The sequence below is a fragment of the Chironomus tepperi genome, unplaced genomic scaffold (assembly GCF_022539635.2).
Source record: "Chironomus tepperi strain 1889 unplaced genomic scaffold, CSIRO-AGI_Ctep_v1 contig_85, whole genome shotgun sequence".
NCBI lineage: Eukaryota > Metazoa > Arthropoda > Insecta > Diptera > Chironomidae > Chironomus > Chironomus tepperi.
The window spans coordinates 4,773,118-4,789,832 of record NW_027226207.1 but is presented as its reverse complement, the minus strand read 5'-3'; the positions used below and the strand labels follow the sequence as shown (position 1 = coordinate 4,789,832).

At 30.3% G+C, this 16,715-nt stretch overlaps 1 protein-coding gene across 1 annotated transcript in view; it reads right to left on the bottom strand.

The window, feature by feature from the left end:
- The window catches only part of Su(var)3-3 (lysine-specific histone demethylase Su(var)3-3), a 182,177-nt gene that overhangs the window by 106,691 nt on the left and 58,771 nt on the right, over positions 1-16,715 (bottom strand). The gene's annotated exons all lie outside the window — the stretch shown is intronic.

Here is a 16,715-nt window from a genome sequence, read left to right as displayed (position 1 = left end):
GTAACACACTGAGCAATGCTAAAGAGCCAGAAATCTACCCAACAAACTAGCCTTATTACTTTTATCATTAGAAAAGTCACAGATAGTCTAAACCTGACATTTCATAGACATCATCACCAAACAACCCCAAATTGAAATGTGTTGATTTGAAAATTTGCGAAAATTCCCTCTTTTTTAGTACTAATTTTTTTTTTGGAAATAAAATCAACGAAGTGAAAAACAAGAATATCAGAATTATATGCCGTGTGTGAGTTATAACGAGGCGATAATGATTCTTCTTTCTCAACTTTGTTTTTGTATTATTTTTTTTTATTTTTGTTTCGGCGTTTCATGAAAAAAAAAGAGTATAAACTCAACCAATCATTTCATTACAATGTGTATACAAGCCGGTGCCGTAAAGATTGTTTTTAAAGGCACAAAAATACATGTTGTTATATCGCTGGTTATCCATTAACGATTTTTTTTTTCATACGTATAGTTTCGCCAAAAAAAAAAAATAAATGTAACACATACTCGTTAATGATGTATCCGTGGAAAAAAAGGAGAAGAGAATAAAACTACATAAAAAAAAATATTTTTGACACCACGTGAGTGAATTTCTCTGTTATGTGAAGTCAAACGACATATGCAAGTACAAATTTTCGTATCGTACTTAAAAACACTGTATGCGATACATAAATTTGCATATTCATGATTTCAAGCGGAGATGTAATTTTAAAAAAGAATTATTACTATCCATCAAACATATAATTAATGTGATGATTTGCTTACATCAGCTTGTATATGAATATAAACAAATAAGACATAATAATAAAACGACATTAATTACGATGAATGAATGTAATAGGAATTGTGATGTTTGCTTAAGGCTTACAATGTTCCGACTTTTCTAAAGAAATTTTATGGTTTTTATGTTCTAGTTTTTGTAGAATTTTGAGCAGAGTTGATTTTATGAAGGTTTCGGTCATTGAACAACGAGGACACTTGTTACAGACTGCGGATGCATAACTGACGTTCTAGACTAGCTACGGCAGGCTGTCGTTGATACCGAAAGTCGCCGAGGAGTTAAATTATCAAAGACAAAAGCCCGCATTTGTTCAAAGGGGTCAAAATATGTTGATCTGCTGTATTTAAGGACATAGAAGCTTAATCGACCCAAATAACTTTGATATTCGCAACTAGTCAGCTGATATCAACAGCCTGCCAACTCATGACATAAAACACATTGACAAGAATTTTTTAATAAGTTCTGGTAAAAAACAGCTTGAAAGATTTTTGCTAAAAAATTCTAAGCACATGCAACATTGTATGCAAATAAATCATCAATACCTAACAACTGTCGACAACTTTGTATTTGTGCCCAAGAGGGATCAAGGTACATGAACACACATTAAATTAAATTGAATTAATTTAAGGACATAATCATAACCTACAAACTTGGTAATATCAACAAAAAAAAGGAAACAAATCATTAAGACAAGAGCTGCAAAGTATGATCACGATAAGTAGCAATTTAGACAACAAACTCATCAGGAATATAAACGGAAGAAATAATTTTATTTTTTTAACGTAAAATTGCAGTCAAAAAGAATACATGGCAAAAAAATAATAATCATCACATAGCACACACGCTCCACAGGAATACGAGAGAAATTATTTTCATAATTTAATTTAATTTCGTAATTTGTGCTGTGTGTGCTGCAAGCCAGAAGTATTGAATCCTACTGACGATGGGTACCATTTAATACATAAGTATTACCACCAACCAGGCGAATGAGTATTTAATATTCACATTTATATCTTCCTTTGGTTTTAATGCCATTATTTTCAGAAATTTTTTTTTACATAACTTTCATTAAGTTTCAAAGGAATTCCACATAAGCGAAAGGATTACATTCATAAATCAATGCGTTAAAGAAAGAGAATCCTGAGAATTGTGCGAACACACAAAACTACAACTCGAGTCAATGAAATAAAAGAATGCAAACAAGTGAGCAGGTTTGCAGGTTTTGGTACGAAATTCGATCTGCCAATATTGCAAGATGTTTAAGAAGTTGGGAAAATTGAAAGATCTTTTTATCGGAGCTTGTGGCTTGTGAAATACAAATGCACGGCTGTTTAACTTGCTGTTTTAAATGAAATCACTGAATCAAGCATTTTGCACCTTAATAATTTCCTTAATACGAGCTGCTTTTTCTTCATTATTGTAAGTAGCATGCATGATTTACGCTTGTTTGCCGCTTGTTGTTCAGTAAGTACAAAAGATCATATTAAATGATCATCAGACAATAAGCAATCGGGTTTAACAAGCGATTTATGTTATGCAAAGAGACTTGATTTAAAATAATATTTTTTTACTTTCATTTTCACACAGATATGAATGTCTTACTCATAATCATCCTTTGCTACCTTCTTTTTTTTTTTTGATATTTTGATACCTCTTTTCATTCAGGGCTTTTTAAAAAAGATAAAAAAAAAAGAGAAAAAAATATCGCAGCCAACAAATCGTTAAAATATTAATCTATAACTGCATATACTTATTGGGTGTCTTAAGCTCGTCTCTTACTTTTCAATTTATCCGTGTGAAGTTCAACTTATGTAATTTAGCTTACTAAATTGGATGTTAATTATGATATTAAAGATATTTGGGCACATGTGTCAAATCTATTTTAAATTACACGAATTGCCAAAAATTGAGAAAGGTGTAGGAATGTTTATGGTCTTTGCAGCTGCCAAATTTGTTTTAGAGATAATTAAGAGATGAATTTTGTAGACGGAGAAGCTATTTTATTGGGTTTTGTAGATTGAGAATGAATTTGGGGATTATTTTTGAGGTCAAATTAGGTCAGTCAGTGGCAGACAGCCTGTGAGCTTGAAGTTGAATCGAATGGAGTCCATTTGACCTGAGTTGACTTTTTCATACAAAATCCGTGTCGTCTTCAAGTTCTGGTGATTCCAAAATTGACGATTTTGAAATTTTCAGATTTTTCTAAGACTGAGGTGTTCCGTGACCCAAAAAAGACTGCCTACCACTAGTTTAAGCTCTAAGATAGTATGCTAATTTCTAGTTCCTTAACTGATATGACATCTAATCCATGTTTTAACTCAACGACAGTAAGACTCGTGGTTAAGTCGGTCTAGAAATCTCTACATATCTCTACATAGCTTTGATATAAATCTATTAGTATTCTGAACAGATCTTTCCACAAGTAAAGCATTTTATGACATATACTATACATAAAGTCCATCAACCTTTAATAGCGAAACGGAATCGAGTGCATTGAAAAGATATCTGGTTTTTATTTTATTTTAAACTTTTTTAATGTTCGCGAGTGTTATTTTTATGTCATCATTTTTTTATGATAGTTTTCTTCTTTCATTCAACTCTTTCACTCTCGTGGGGGACCAATGGGCTGAAAATGAAACGAGAAGAAATGATGAAAAATTCTCTCGGCTGTTTTTTATAGTTTTTAACTTATTGAGAACAAAAGAATATATTATTAGGTGAATAAATAAAAATAAAAATTCATTGAGACTAATAAAAAATTGCCTTTTTTTTTCATTTTTACCGAAAACACGAGAGGCAAAATATGAAAATTTTAAAATATTTTTTCGTATAAAAATCAATAAATTTATACATATTTAAAATATGAAAAGCTTTAAGCATGACAACTAATTTAAAAATTTCTTCCATTTTTTTTACTTTCAATAAATTTGTCATATCATCATGAGAATGAAAAATACCATCATAATTGCTTTTTATGATCACTGACAAGGCACTTGATTATCTTGTTACTGTTGCAACACGAAAGGAAACTACTCTTAACAGAAATGTCAGTATCGCGAGCTCATAATAAATTATAATACCTCATTCAATTTACATTCCTTTTTTTTTCATATTCTCGAACCTTAAATGAATTAAATGTTGCATGGATAGTGAACACTAATGAACATAATAATTATATGAATAAGGGAAGCGTAGAGTCCTAAACAAGCGCCTTTGCGATGATCATTGAATTTTCCTTTTTATATATATTTTCGTAAGTAAGACATGTCTCATTGTATCAACTTAAATACTTGTACGGGGATTATTACATTGCAAATCTGCACCTGCTTTATCACTTTTTTTAAAAAAAAAAAATAAGGAAATAAAAATAATAAAAAACAGGGAGCGAGTGAGAGAAATAAATATAAAATACAATTTGGAAAAGAGACCGAAAAAGGGCAAAATATCAATTTGTTTCAAGAAATTCCTTTTTTTACAACACTTTTTATGTCCATTTCTGTTTATTCATTTCATTTCATTTTGCTTTATAAAAGAATAAAGAAAGTGAAAAAAAAAATTAAAAAAAAGGAACAAAAAAAAGTCATCATCTGCTTATTTCGTACACAACAAAACGCTAATAGGAAATGAAAATATATAAAAGTCAAAAAAGTGCGCCCTCGGATGGATAGGAAATATCTTTTTATGTTAACAATACTATATGACATTTTGATGATGATCATCTTCATCATGATGGTAGGTTGTTAGTGTGGCAGTAATAACTTGTCAAAAAAAATGAGATATAAAATTTAATCAACCTTTATGGGATGTTAGATAGCAATATTTGGCCTGCTGACGACCGAACAAAGCTAGAAAATTAGTATCCGCTAATAAAAAACTTCTATCTGGTCTACATATAATGTGAAATACAGTCATAATGATGAGGGTTAGACAAAACGTTCAGGGTCTTTAAAATTAAAATTTTTTATTTCACTTCCACCTTTTGTGCTGTGCGCTGCTCTTTTTCCAATGGGATTTAAAATATTGCAAATTCCAATGTTGATGCCTTTCAACACATTTTTAGCCGTGATCGCGCAAAATTAAAAATTTTGGAGTAAAGAAAGGTAAAAAAGGCGATTTTACAGACCGCGAAAAATTTCATCGGATTTTAACACACACAGACCGCATTCACGAGAAAATAAAAATAAAAAAGCCTTCATAGAACCCGAATATCTGGCGAGAGACACAAAAGAACGTTAAATGCAACAACCAATTATTTATTTTTTCTTAGGCCAATTCTTATCTCATGTATGGGAGTGGTACAAAATTTACGTATTGCTTTTTTCGCTATTTCAAAATATAAAGTCCAAAATAAAGGTGAGCATCAAGTCACGCAATATGTGAATGAAATGTTTCTTTTTATTTGCGAATCGTCTACACACACTTAAACTTGATTGTTTCTTCGTTTAAAGCGAAAAAAAAAAGCATTTCTGTTTAAGAATGAAAAGAAAGAAAAAAAAAATATCAAAAGCAATTCTTGAAAAGCAAACAAGTCCTGTCACAGAGAGAAGCTGCCCGCCAATGTCCAAAAACGGGTCTATAAAATACCCGAAATCGTGTTTTTCAAATATTTTTACGTTATTTGTTTTTTGTGTATTTTTTTTCCCCCTTTTTGCATTGCTATTCTTTCAAGAATATTTATTTTTCAACTTTCATCATTATCATCAACATCATCATGTGAAATTCCTTTCCTTTCTGTATATTGTGCGGCATTTCTCACTCACTTTATATATACTTTTTTTTCGCTCGATCTTCTGTATTTTTATCTCTTCTTTTTTAGTCAAATTCGGAAAGGTTATTTTTTTTCTGGAGAAAATTTGAAGCATCAAAATTATACACATGATGGATCACTTGCCTCAGTGTTTTTATCGTTTGTTGAGACAGGGATGAAGTTGGGATGGGTATGAAGGGCTATAAAGCTGAGATTGAGACTAAAAGGTCATTTCATGTCCTTAAAATTGAAGCTAGAATTTCAAAATTTAAGAAATTCTTTCAAAAATTGGAAAAAATCGATTCAACGTTCTTGATGCATTGATGTCATCAAAGAACCGAGCCATACTCTCCAAATGACCGAACTATACCCTCCAAAGGACCACGTCATCCTCTACAAAGGACCGTTCTATATTCTCCAAAGGACCGAGCCATATCCTCCAAAGAATTGAACTATACCCTCCACCCCATCCCAACCAGCCACATCCCTGCAACCACAGAACGAAAGAGTTGAAAAAATAATTTTTGGGAAAATTTTTTAAAATGTTTAACGATGATAACTCAGCATTGTATCAATTTATCAAAAAAAATAATGTTGCATGCAATCATGATGACGTTGAAATAAACACGTTTGATTAACTTATATGTACACAATTTCCATTCGTATGCTTCCTTCAATAACTTTCTTCAATTGAATTTCTTCTCAACTTTTTTTTGTTGTTCATTCTTTCAATTCAATTTTCTATATGCCCAGAGATGCTCAATTGTTATTTATCATTTATTGTTATTATTCTTCTCAAAGTTCCTCTCCTCCTCTGGATGCTCAAAGCAAAAGGCATGTTTATTCTTTCATTCATTGTACTTTTGTACTTTTTTTTTCTCTCCTTTATTATTATTATCATTATTATTATTGTTTGAGCATAAGCGGCAAACATTTATAAAAATAAACTTTTTTTTATTTTATTAATAACAACACACAAGGCACACAATAATAAAAATTTGTCATAATATTTTTCACTCTTATGGTTTATGGTAACTGCATGCCCATCTTTCTACTACTTGCTTTTATGCTTTTAATTTTTCTCGTACTGCTTTATATATTTATTACAGAAGAATGAGAAATTATTACATTTTGAAAATTGCCAATAATAATGGGACCATTCTATGGTGGTACATATGTGTATCCATTCTCAAGAAACTCAAGTTTGATGATTCTGTTGTATTTTTTTACATGCTCCTTCAATAACCATAACAATAAAGTAAAATAATAAAAACATTAAGAGTATACATTGAGATATTTAAAGACAATTGTGTTGAATGGAGCTGTTTGGTAGTGATGTGTGCTTTGGATTGTAGCTCTTAGGTTCAATCTCTTTTGAATCAATATTTTTTGGAGCAATACTTGAGTATTAGCTTCTTGCTTCAATGAGCATACTTAAAAAGCTCAGTAGTCGACTCACGTACTATGCTCATTGCCATTAAGTGGAATTAAACTGCTAAGCTTCAAATTGCATCTTATAAATCAAACAATTGCAATAAATGCGACAATAAATAGTCTTAATTACACAATTATAAAGGTATAATCTCTTACAATTCCTCAATGTTTCGTAAATTAAAATAAAATTCAACTTAAAACCCATAATCACATCAATAACTCAACTGTCTTGTCAAAAAGAAAGTAAATCTCGTTAACAAACCACCAAACCTTTCCATTAATCCATACAGCAACTGTCAACTGTCTTTAAATTTGTTCACTAACCGATCGACAGCCCATAAATCTATTGCAATCAACTAAATATCTAAATCCCTGGGAGTTTGAACCCCCCACGCTTCATAGAACACCTCCAAACTCTCTCTTTCTCTCATTTTACAGACGTAAGATACAATGATGTCATATTTTATATCCTACATAGGTCAACCATTTCAAATCTATAAGCTACTTTAAAAATAATATATAAATCTTAAAGTTGAAAAGTTTTTAATTATCAGAGACATTTAACAATTCATCCCGTATATTATGTTGTCGACTTAATTAATTTTAATACTTTCAGCCTATTATATAAAAAAGATTCTTCCTTCTTTTCTTTATGTCCCTCACAAACTACATCATCTTTAGAATTGTTAATAACAAAACTCAACAACAACATTTAGAATGAGTAGGAATGCTTTATTGACAATAATAACTAATAAAAAGTGACTAATGATTTCTAAATGAATGACGCCTCCCCCTAAGCAGCAAAAAAAAAACCGCAGAATAGAAAATAATATTAAATGTATGTCTACACGGTGCGGTATCTTTTAGTGTCTAACTTGTTCATCATCATCATCATCATCGTCATTTAATAGCTTTTAAGAGACAATAATAAACTAGACGTGGAATCATAAAAAATGAAACATTGCAATGCACAATAATTACTTAAAAGGATTATTAAAAAGCGCAATGACAGATGGTGGAAAAAAAAGGCTACCGTACCCGACGTTATTCTACTTTATTGCGCTATAATGATTAGTGAAGTATAATACCTCGGTATCGTTATAATGTTTAGAAATCGCTTCTTTACAAAAAAAAAAAATACAATTGAAATCGTGCCTTATCATAAAAGAAACCAGAAAGAGAACGTTGAAAAAAAAAGAGAAGAAAAAAAATGTGCAGCTACCATATTCACGGTCTAGTCAGTTTGCCTTTTTTTTTCTCCTCTACATTTTGTTTTCATAAGTAATATTCTGCAGCACACCTTTTATCGTAATGAAGAAACAGAAAAATGAAAAATGTATATCATTTTAAGTAGCTACTGACATGATGCGGCATCGTACTGATTTGGTGTGTTTAGTGCAAGTAATAAGATTGACATTATCATAATTTGAGATTTTTTTTGTGACATTAAGTGACTCTGGGGAGTTGAAGATTGAGGAATGGGTTGGAATGTTAAGTTAAAGAACCTTCTCCAGTGTTTTGAGGACGAATGTTTGAAACCTTGCTTCAATTAAAATTTTACAGAAGAAAGTGCACTTCCCAACAACATATTACAAGTGGGATTCGAACCTGCTACCTCTAAATCACACGTTAAGTGCTCTAAACTATTGAACTACCGGTGGTTGTTACAGAACCAGGCATAATGCTGACATAAGCCTTCTTTCTCTATACAAAGCTCATTGCACAACTCTTATCGTTGTATTGGGCCAAAGCACAAAACCCAAAAGCAATTTTTGCTTATTTGAGGGTCATATGCTTATTTCAGAAGACATCTTGCTATCTGAACCCACAAATGCACCATTCAATCTTGTTATTCTCAAAAAATTAATTAAAACTAAGACATAAATTAACTTTGACACTTTTAAACGATGAAAACAGTCAACTAGAGCGTCTCAACCTCCAAGAAATAACGTCCAACATCCACATTATTCTCCTATATCATCATTACACAGCCACTTTTACAAGAAACCGCCCAATGACACTCACTTGACTTAATGGCATTAAACTAAAGTGAAAGATAGCGAAATGTACTACATACATATTTTTTTCTATATAGATAAATGACCACTCAAAGCTATCTGAACATGCTCAGAACCCATTTTCTTCTTGTTTCCTTCCACTAATAAAAACGAATTTGTTAATTCAGTTTGCGCATGAGATAACAGTCGAGAGACCCTTCGTATATATCCATCTTTTTTTTGTATTCTCATTCTCGATTTCTTGTTATAAAAAAAATGTTAAAATTTATAGGTTTATGGTCAAGTGATATATTTATAACACAACCATTATTTCTCAAAAATTTCATCTCTTTTCATTCTTATTCTTAAGCATAGCGCAATTTGATATAAAGCATAAAGGTCTATAATATAATAAAAAAGAAATGTTTAGAGTTTTATTTTAATTTGTTTATTCTATTTTAATCTAATTTGAAATTCAAATTAACACACCGAGAACCCAAAAATCGACTTAAAAAGAATATCTCCGTATCAGATGATACAATAAATTAACAAAAAAAAGATGCACGATATCACAGCATTCATAAAGGTTCTTTCTATAAGATTTATACGACAATTTCTCACCATACACAAATAAATCATTTAATGAGTAATAAAATGCAGAAGCTACCGAATAAATATAAGCTTTCTCTACCTTCTCAGTCTATGTAGGCTCGATATAGACATGATGTCTATGCATATAGACAACAATGAAAAATTATTGTCGCATGAGGCGTAAAAATTTTGGTTTCAAGGTTAATGGACATTGACGGACAAGCAAATAACAAGTAAGCAAAAAAAAATCCATGCTTAAATCCATAATGATGGAAGTGAAAGAGTAATTTGATTATAAAACCGTAACGAAATTTAAAATTACTGTGATGACTTAAGACAAAAATCACATAAATGTTTAACTAAAATCATACAATAAAATTGACGATAGATTGCATGAGATTATGTGCAGTCATAGTGACAACAGTCATGTCATATATCAATAATGATAAACATAATAAAACACAGTTAAGATAAATAATTATAATAAAAATTGATTCCATACCATAAAAACTATTTTTATTGATCTTTTGGTCTGTGTCTCTTTCGCTTGATTCCAAAGATTCTCAGCTTAAACATTCGATGAATTAAATTATTCAAATTTCTTTTATTGATTTTTATTCATTTTAATTTTCATTTTGACATTTTTCTGTCTTTTGAACGATGTATAAACATAATATCGATATATGGATAATTTTTGAGGGGATGGGAGCTTTGGGAAGTTATGAATGGAATTAATGTGGATGTTTTGGTTAGGTAATGTCCAAAAATTATGTTTTGTTTGGGATTTAAGATGTTAAATTCATAAGTTTAAGTAATTTTAACTAGGAAAAGGTCTATAGTTACTAAATTGTTCATATGTTCTGGTTTGGAGAAGGTTTTGAGCAATAAATCAAGTTTTAGACATACTTTATTCAAGGAAATGGGTCAGTAAGCATTAGAGTCATGGAATAATGAGCTAAGAAGACATTGCTATACAAAAAATTGAATATTTTGACAGAGAACGTTCGTTTTATCAATAAATCGCTACTTAAGGACTTCCGAATCCCGAAATCTTGACCAAATTTCTAAAGCCACGCTTATTTTTAGTCAGTCCTGCCGAGTTCCATCCAGTCCTACCCAGACCTAACCAATCCTCATCCCAAAAGCAAGTTGCAATCCCCCACTAACTCAATTCTCAAAGATATGATAGAAACAAAATTTTATATGGATGATCATCGGCACTGAATGCTTTAATAAGCATTTCTAGCCAGCTTTTCCCCATTTTTGTAGACTTTGTCGTCATGTCTTACCGCTGTTTTTGTCTATAAAACTTTATTTAAAATGGAAATTTATTTTTTTAGTCTTCTTCACGTCTCTTAATTCGTACGGAAATCAAACAAAAAGAGAATTTTTATTTTGTTTTCATTTATTATGAAAAATAAGATTTTTGTATTAAAATATGAATATTTTTTGGAGATTGAGCATTATTTCTTCAAAAATTATTATTAGACAAGATGTTGAAACCTAAGCTTTATTGATGATTTTAAATGAATATTTTGTCGCGATTTGGTGTCTCATTTTCTTTCACATCTTTCTTCTTATTTCTGCATTGACACATTATTTGAACGTTAAATTCCAAAATAAAATATATATTATTAATAACATTTTTATTTTTATTTTTTCTCGTCATTTTGTGAACAAACTTTTTCTTTTTTTGGTCGCGAAAGTACATAGAATTTTTATATATTTTTTGGTGAAAAAAAAAAACCGTCGGTTTTGCCATTTCTTCTTTCATTCTTTTACTGCAATACAAATTTTAACTTTTGCACCATTCTTTCCAAAAAGTATTAAAAATTGCCTGAATGATTCTTTTTGCCATGCCTTTTTATACTCATAAAGAATGCACAAGAATTCTTTTTTAACTTTACCACGAAACAAGTTTTATTTTTCTTTTCTTTCACTCGTGAAAATAATAATGATAAAAATAATAAATTTATAAATAAAAGTGAAGAATACACCAAAAGGAGTGGAAGGAACAGTGAGTGAGAGAGCAAAAAGTACAGCAAAAATAAATAAAAGAATGAGAATCATGTATAGCATAAGAGGAAAATATTATAACGAGATGGTTAAACAATTTAATATTTTTTAATGGATTAAAAGTTTAAAAAATCGTGCAGTTTATTTTATTTCGTTTTACAACAGCAGCCACAAAATAAAATATTTTTTACAAACAAATATGAATGCCACAACCTTTACAATGCGATATATCATATCAACAGCACAAAATCCTTTTCCTTATTTAAATCCGTTGATTGCGATGAAGGCTTCTTCCCCATATTAAGATCAACATTTCTATGACAGTGATTTGAGAAACATTTATTTTTTGTGAATAGAGCAATTGGTTGAGTTTAAGGTGTGCTGAAACTTTTTTTTGCGCTAGTTATGAAGTATGATTGACTTGTTGGGTGAAGTATTTAAATTATTTGTTCAAAGTTGAGGAACATAAGGTTATGATACAGACATTATTAGCCTACAGAAGTGATCGCTAAGTTTTGGTTTGGTCATTGATGTCAAATGTCTTGTTATTCATCTAGCTGAGCAATATAGTATCCGGATTAGATTAAAATAAAGCATGCATGAATTGACAAGACGGTAACATGACAAAATTATAGTTTTCTAATCTCATATAGGGGTTATCAGGGCATAGACGCCTAAATCCTGTCTAATCCCTTAACCAGGCTAGTTAGAAGCTTCGCTTTGTAATAATATAGCATACGATAACATCCTCAAGACCGTAACTTGCCAAAATATTAAGTTTCTTATTGAAATTTGGCTTAGAAAGAGATATCTGCCAAAGTATTGGGTCTGAGGATTATCAGGTATTATTTACGTATTTGTGCCTTCACAATGTACAACTCATTCAGTTCAAAAGGCTTAAACATCCTAAAAACTTATCATCATTCGCAAAAAAAAGCCGCTTAATATATAATTTAGTTGATTTTTTTTCATAAAATTCGCTACAAACCACATCAATTTCAAATCCCTTCGCAATAAGCAAGTAAACCTCACCACACAGTTTAGCAGACACTGCTCCAGCCAATCAACATAGTAATTTAAATTACCATCAACTTCACCATTCAACATCTTGCTATTAATCATCTCATATATTACGAGAGATGTTAAATAGCATAAGCACAGGCACAGATCACTTTTCATGGCATTTAATTTTAATCACGAAGCAGCGAAAAAAAAATAGTACATATATACATAAAGAAACAATTTATAGCAATTGAAACCGGAGGCTAAAGAATTTTTTTTAAACACAAGAGAATCAACACTTACAGAGAGTAAATTGCAATTGTCCGTTTACTTCATTCAAGCATTCAACCTAGACATTTTCTAATTATTACAACATTGCAATTCACACGCATGCTGCCATGTATAGTTACTATTTATTTAGCTTTTTTTAGACTAACTGAAACTGTTTTTTATTATTTTTTTTTCTTTATGACAACTAATCGTGTTGTTTATTTACGAATACTCAAGAAATGGCATTTACGTAATTCGCTCAACTCGCTTCTTATACCTCTTTCCTCTTACGCTTACGTTCATGCTTTTGAATTGGATTTAAAGCTTAAAACATTGTATAAAAAAAAGTATATAAATATAAATAAAACTGCAACGCGTGTGTAGCATTAAGCATCTCATTTCTGTACTTTAATTTGAAAGTCATGTTATATTTTGTTTAATATTGTTGATACAATTTTATGTTAAAGATTCTTGGAAGATCAGTTGAGATTGGTTTTGTAATGTCGGATTGGATTGGAGTAAGGCAGAGCTTGAAATCGAGTAGAATTTTGAATGAAAATGTCGAATCTGAGTCGAGTTCGAGCTCTGGAGTAAAGTCTAATTTTGATGAGAATTTGTGAGGTCTAGAAACTGCCTCATTTATAGCTTGCGTGACCATAACTCATAATTGATCAATTTAAACCAAAATTGACTCAAAAATTCCAAGAAGATCAGCCAACAAAAAAGCGCCCCAACGAACATTCCAATTCCAAACTTTAAATCCCATTCCTCACAAAGTACACCTTAAAGTAATTGTACATATCGCTTCAGAAAGCTTTCAAGACGGCAATAATTGTAAAATATGTGTGCATTCTCAGATTGAAATAATGAAAATTTTTCAAAAGAAAACTACATTGCATTTAGCTAAAGATTTTTTTTATTATTTATTTGATCATAAAGGCATGAAACCACTACTTTACTCATAAATGAGGCAAAGTAATATTTAGCTTGTCAACAAATAAAAGACCATTGATATTTTTATGAGATTTTTCTGCAAAATTGTATGTAATTTTGAAATGTTGTTCAAATATGAATTGAAAATTGAAACCAACAGGAAATTTGCAAAATAAATTTTTATTAGACTTTACAAAATGATCTAAGCTTCTCGCACGTTTTAGCTAAATGTAGTTTAAAATGATTTTTATGTAACATGAGCTGGTGCGGAAGGGTGGTAATCCTACGTTAACTATTCACACCATAATTTGAAATTTTGGATTATTTGATTGAGTTATAAACTAAATGTCGTTATTAGAAATCCAAAAAAGGTTAATACTTAGTGTTACTTGATATACCTAATATTTAAATCTGGAGATTCACATCATATCCATTATGGTATAGTTCATTAAAAGATACAAGGTGCAATTTCAATTTTTAAGTTAAAAAAGCCTCAAGAACACAATTCTTGACTTTATATCCAAAATTCCAACTATAAAAATGCTCCAGCTCCAAATAAATCATTTTATTGCACATTGTTACTCTAATATTTGAAATTCCGACCAATAAGCATAATATCATAACTTTTAAATTAATTCTCAAGAACCATTCGAATTACAACTCAAAAAATCCCGTTCAGGTCCATAAAAAATGTTTCCCAAACCCAGTGTGGATATAAAAAAAAGAGAGAATTTAATGATACATGAACGAAACATTAAATTCAATCAGTGCATTTCTCACAGCATTTAAAATTTCAATTCACACCTTCCATAATTTTTCAAATTCAATTGAAATCTCAGTTTTTATTTTTTTCTTATTATAAATTCACGAATTTGCCATCAAATAAAAGTAAAACAACATAAGAATGACTTAAAGAAAAAATTGAATTTAATTCAAATCTAGTTTCATTTGCTTTTTTACAGTTCATTTTTTGAAATGTTGAAACAAAATAAAAAATTAGAATTTTAAATTTTTTTGTTTATTTCTTCTTCACTTTTGCCCTGTTCACGAAAAGCATATAAAAATATTTTACTCTTTTTTATTTTTAACATTATTTGTTCTTAAACAAAACACAGAAAAAAAAAGTTTCAATTTTTATGCTGCTTTGGTAAGAGGAAGAAACGACCTTCTTAACGAATGATACAAGAAATGTTAAAGACACATCCATCTGTACGACAAACATGTTCCTAATAAAGTGTAAATAAAACTTCTAAATGAATGAAAAAAAGTCAAAAGAGAAGTTAAAAATCAACAAGATCAAAATGCTACGAATCTAAAATAGAAAATAATGAAAAAACCAGCAAAGTAAAAGAAAAGATTTCAACGATTGGATCAACGACAAACGCTCTGTGTGACTCAACTATCATACAATCAAGCCACTATGAAATTAGTGTTATATTTTCTTTTTCTTCTATTCTCCGACCATATTGTTGTTGTTCTCATTGTCGCCGGACTTGAAATTTAATACCTCTTTTTTACTTCTCTCTGTTGACAATATCCCACATTAGTGCGAATAGATTGTGAAATGAAAGAAAAGTTTCTTAATTATAATTCCATATCTAACATCATTTTTGAATGTATGAAAAAGCTATGACCTGGAACATTTTGGCAATAAAGCTGATGAAGTTTCTTTAAGAGATGATTTAAGGGGGAGTCGTTTGGATGTGAGGTTTGGTATTTTAGAATTAAGGTGTGCTGGGGGCTTGGTGAAAGGTTGTTGTTCCTCCTTTAGTTGCCATTCCCTCAAGCATACTCTGAGGCATGCCTGGAGTGTACTAGAGTAAACAACTGTTATGCGGCAACTCAGACGCTTCACAAGAAACTATAAATTTAGACTCTACAGCTAGGAAATCTTGGTCCTTAACCTACATAGGGCAGCAAGGTCATTGAAACAAAAAACGACTTCCCTCTATCAGAACTCCAAGACAGACCTAAACATATGACGGAAAAATCAAACTTTACATGACATCATTGACAATCTCTCCCCTCAAGAAAAATAAAAAAGTTCCTCTCCTGATGTATGGCGGTAATTTGCACAGTCTTACTTGGTATTCAATATTTGGTTTGGCATTTTTTACACCACAAGAACCTCATTTGTTTTCCAGAGAATGTATTTAAAAACGTTTGTTGAAGAAGTCAACAATGTTTGTTTTTAAGGAATCTTGTGTATCTGTTCTGGTGGTCGAAATGCTTACATAAGTGAATTTATTGATAAAATATTGAATGTATCTAATGCAAAAATTAGATCAAATTTACTTTTCTCATCAAGATCAATTGAAATTGTGCCGAAAATAAGTGAAATTCCTCCAAAAACTAAAATCCCCACATTTAACTAATATTATAAGTACAGTACAAATAATTCATCAAGTTGACAGTAAAAATCAAACAAAATAAAAAAGACATTTACTGAGAATGTCAACAGAAGAGAGAAAAAATTAAGTCCAATATGTAAAATAAGAAGAAATGTCAATATTTTCACCACAGAAACAATTATGTTGAAACAAGTGAAATGACTAAATTCTTATGAAATTTGTCATCGACATGCGAAGTAATAACAAGAGTCTGAGTAATAAATAATTTTAATTTATTATGTTCGTTCCATTAAAAATGATTTCGCATCATAAAGATGAAGAAAAACAGACTTTTGATTACCTTTTTTTCAGCAAAGTAACATAAATATACGTAAAAAAAAATCTTAAACAAATACGTGATTAAATAAAGAGCAGCAAGTCAAGAAACAAGACAGGCAAAGTATCTCTCGTTTTTATTGCAGTTTTCCCATTCATTGAGTACACACCGCATTAATGACATGACAACATTGTGTTGATATTGAAGAATTATAGGTAAGTTGTGGCTTTTTGCAACACAAAAAAAAAATACAGAGTAAAATGATAATAAT